Consider the following 4,555-nt stretch of genomic DNA (forward strand, 5'->3'; position numbering starts at 1 on the left):
CTGTCTGTCTCTCTCTCTCTCTCTGCCTGTCTGTGTCTCTCTCTCTCTCTGTCTCTCTCTCTCTCTCTGCCTGTCTGTTTCTCTCTCTCTCTCTCTGTCTCTCTCTCTCTCTCTCTCTCTCTGCCTGTCTGTTTCTCTCTCTCTCCCTCCCTCCCTCCCTCCCTCCCCCGCTTTACCTGTCTCTCTCACTGTGTCTGCCTTCTGTCTTACTCCCTTTCTCTGCCTGTCTGTCTGTCGGTCTCTCTCTTTCTCCCTGTCTGTCTGTCTGTTTCTCTCCGTCTCTCTCTGTCTGTCTCTGTCTTTCTCTGTCTGTCTCTTTGTCTGTCTCTTTCTTTCTCTCTGTCTCTCTGTGTCTGTCTCTCTATCTCTCTCTCTCTCTCTCACTGTGTCTGTCTTCTGTCTTAGTCTCTCTCTCTCCCTGTCTGTCTGTTTCTCTCTCTCTCTCTCTCTCTCTGTCTATCTTCTGTCTTATTGTCTTTCTCTGCCTGTCTGGCTGTCTGGCTGTCTCTGTCTGTCTGTCTGTCTCTCTCTCTCTCTCTCTCTCTCTCTCTCTCTCTCTCCCTGTCTCTCTCTCTGCCTCCCCCTGTCTGTCTGTCTGTCTGTCTGTCTGTCTCTCTCTCTCTCTGTCTCTGTCTGTTTCTCTCTGTCTGTCTGTCTGTCTTTCTCTCTGTTTCTCTCTGTCTGTCTGTCTTTCTCTCTGTTTCTCTCTGTCTGTCTGTCTTTCTCTCTCTCTGTCTCTTTCTTTCTCTCTGTCTCTCTGTCTGTCTCTGTCTCTGTGTGTGTGTGTGTGTGTGTCTGCCTTCTGTCTAACTCTTACTCTCTTTCTCTGCCTGTCTGTCTGTCTGCCTGTCTGTCTGTCTCTCTCTGTCTCTCTCCCTTCCTGTCTGTTTCTCTCTCTTTCTGTTTCTCTCTGTCTCTGTCCATCTCTGTCTTTCTCTGTCTGTCTTTTTATCTGTCTCTCTCTCTTTTTGTCTTTCTCTCTTTCTGTATCGTTGTCGCTCTCCGTCTGTCTCTCTCTGTCTCTCTCTGTCTCTCTCTCTCTCTCTCTCTCTCTCTCTCTCTCTCTCTCTCTGTCTCGGTCTCTGGCTCTCGCTATCTCCCGCCCTCTCTTTTTTTTTTTTTTTTTTGCAAAATAAGCTCAAGCACATCTAATCTAATCCATTACCAAGGCCTGAATTCTTAACTTCTGACATCCCAGATTTCCTCTCCCTACAGAATGCTGTACAGAACTGGCGAGTTGATTTCTGGACTTGGATACCTCATAGGTACTACATATGAATAAAGATCCAACCCTCAAATCTGGGGTTGCTTCTCCCTCGTCTGTCTCGAAAAATCGTACCTCTGTTCACCTAGGGTGCTGGGATGGTTTTCTCAATGTGCATCTGCCCGTGTCCTGCGTGACCTGTGACCGAGCCCTGCCCGTTGGGTCTCAAATATGTATCCGCAAACACTTCTCTCCATTTCCACAAGTACCCACGGCCCCTTGTGGAACCACTGGCTCTTTGAAAAAAATCCCAGAAGTGGTTTTGGCTTTTTGGCTAGGAGGCCTAAGGCCTGCTGAGAACTTCCCTGTCCGGGATCCTGTGTGAACAAAAGTGTCTCTGCTGGGAGCTGGGACCCTCGGGACCATGCTTGCTGGCGCTGGATGAGTCTCTGGAAGGACGCACGGGACTCCGCAAAGCTGGCCTGTCCCACCGAGGTCAAATGGATACCTCTGCGTCGGCCCGAGGCCTCCAACGTACATCACCGTCACCAACCGTCACCGTCAGCATCCTTGTGAGCCTGGCCAAGGCCCCGACTCCGGGGAGACCCTTAGGAGCCCGGCCTTCATCGGCTACAGTCCAAAGGGATGGTGACTCCACCCACAAGGTCCCCACTGAACTGCGAAGACGTGGAGCGTAGGTCAGAGAGGGGACTAGGAGGGGAGACGTCCTGACAGGCGATGAGTTCCCTAGGCTCTGGCCACCCCACCCACGTCCCACGTCCCACATCCCAAGTCCCGGGCACCCACGGGACACCGCCGCTTTATCCCCTCCTCTGTCCACAGCCGGCCCCACCCCACCAAGCAACCCACGCACACACGCTGGAGGTTACAAAACCACACGGTGTGAACAGAGCCTGACGGAGCGAGAGCCCATTTCACGAGGTGGGGGGGTGGGGGTGGGGGTGGGGCTGGGGTGGGGGTTGCGGGGTCTGCAGAGAGCCCGAGTCTCCCTCTCGGGTGGCTGACAGGCTCGAAATGAATATCGCTTCTTGGGCGGAGGGGCTTCCTTAGGCCATCACCGCTTGCCTGCAGCGGGACTACCTCTCACACCCTCCCTTGAGGCCACAAAATAGATTCCACCCCACTCCTCGACGTTTCCTCCGGGGGCCGGAGGTATCCTGTTCGAGAGACCTGAGCCTGACGGGTTGAATGAAACACCTTTATTGGCTTTGTGTGTTTGTTTGTTTCTGAGATGGAGTCTTGCTCTGTCCCCCATGCCGGAGTGCAGTGGCGTGATCTCAGCTCACGGCAACCTCTGCCTCCTGGGTTCCAGTCATTCTCCTGCACTTGAACCAGAGAGACTGCCACCGTGGCCGGCTCATTTTTTTCTTTTTAGTAGACGCGGGGTTTCGCCCTCTTTCATTGGTTTTCACTGCAGATTCTAGATTCCAGCCACACCTCCTCGTTCTGTGCCACAGAAAGACTTTTTTTTTTTTTTTTCTTAAAAGCACAACATATCTGCTTGATTTGAGTGGCTTCCTATATCATTATCATTGTGTTAGAGATGAAGAAAAGGTATTAAACACCGTGCTAGTGATAGTCAAAGTGAAAACAAAAGAACGGCTATCTATTTTGTAGTTAGAATAAAGTGGCTCAGTATTGAGAGCTACCTAAATATGTCAGCATTGAAACTCTTCCTAGTAAAAGCTTGCCGATCTGAATAATCCTCCTTTAAACACAATTTTTGATACGGTTAAGTTTTTTTAAGAATGCGACTCCTGCGAAATAGCTGAACGGACGATACACATTTAAAAAGCAAACGACACAAGGATCAACCAGACTTGGGAAAAAATCAAAAAACAACACAAGTCTCATGAAGAACTGAGTTCTTAAAATGTCACGGAGAACACGGCCGTCGGAAGAGAAGGCAGTATCGGCAAGTTGATTGTTACATTGGTCAGCGATAGCTAGCACTATTATGTTTTTGGCCATCTTTCAGGAGATGTAACTACTACAGCAGAATGAGATATCACCCACTAAACAACATAGTCACAAATCAAAAAATGTTTTAGTAATCTAATGCTTCAGATTCAGAAGCAAATCCAATGAAAAAACTCCACTGCTGTAACAATTAACCCACCCCAAAGATAACCGTATCTGACAAGAAAACGACCACAGGCTTATGACTTCAGAATTATACTTTCTCTTGATATTCATTTATGTATTTATTTTTTTTTTAATTTTCTTTTCTTGAGGGGGCGTCTCGCTCTGTCGCCCAGCGTGGAGCGCAATGGCGTGATCTCGGCTCACTGCAACCTCCACCTCTCCGGGTTCAAGAGATTCTCCCGCCTCAGCCTCCCGAGTAGCTGGGACCACAGGGGCCCACCACCACGCCCAGCTAATTTTTCTACTTTTAATAGAGGCGGGGTTTCACCATGTTGGCCGGGATGGTCTCGATCCCTTGACCTTGTGACCCGCCCGCCTCGGCCTCCCAGAGTGCCGGGATGACAGGCGTGAGCCACCGCGCCCGGCCTTCTCTTGAGGTTTTAACTATTAAGTCAGCCCAGAAAAATACAATAAATGTCAACAGTCAGTATGGTGTTGAGGCGGAAGTAGGACCACGCTTTTTCATATCTTATTCAGTTGATAACCATACGACCCAGGTAGACATTTCCTGTGTGTCTACTGACACACAAGCACAAAACAGTGAAACAGAGAGACCGCTGAATAAAAGGGGACGCTCAGTTCTTCATAGTAACGCCATAGACTGGAACACTGTCACAAAGCAGCAGCTAGTGAATCGTTTCCATATTTTTTTCTATTATCCAATAAGTGAATGATGCTATTCCTTTCCAATCTCCCAAGCCCTTTTTGTCCCCATCACCGCTGCGGTGCTCGAACAAAAAGTAACAAATCAAGTAACAAAACTAAAGAAACACACACACACACACACACACACACACACACACACACACACACACACACACACACACACACACCCTAAAGACAACTACGGTATCTGCAAAAGTCTGGTAGAAGACAGAAACTGTTGAGTATAAGGATCTGGTATTCTATTATCATGAGTTCATTTAAGAGTTTGTTCAAGACATACATTTCATAAGAAAACATCTTAGTTAGAAGTTATTGACCAGCGTGTACCATCCCTAAGTATTCGTCACCAAATTCATGACAATAAAGAGCTATCTAACAAGAAAAATTAGCGAGTACCGGCACCATCCGTAAGACTTTGTCTTTACGCTTCCTGACCACTCACCATGCATTGCAATGTCTAGGACTGACTCTGATAGCATTTCGAAATCAAGCTAAGGGTTTGTCCAATTCTTCAGTGAA

The sequence above is a fragment of the Pongo abelii genome, chromosome 23 (assembly GCF_028885655.2).
Source record: "Pongo abelii isolate AG06213 chromosome 23, NHGRI_mPonAbe1-v2.0_pri, whole genome shotgun sequence".
Lineage (NCBI taxonomy): Eukaryota > Metazoa > Chordata > Mammalia > Primates > Hominidae > Pongo > Pongo abelii.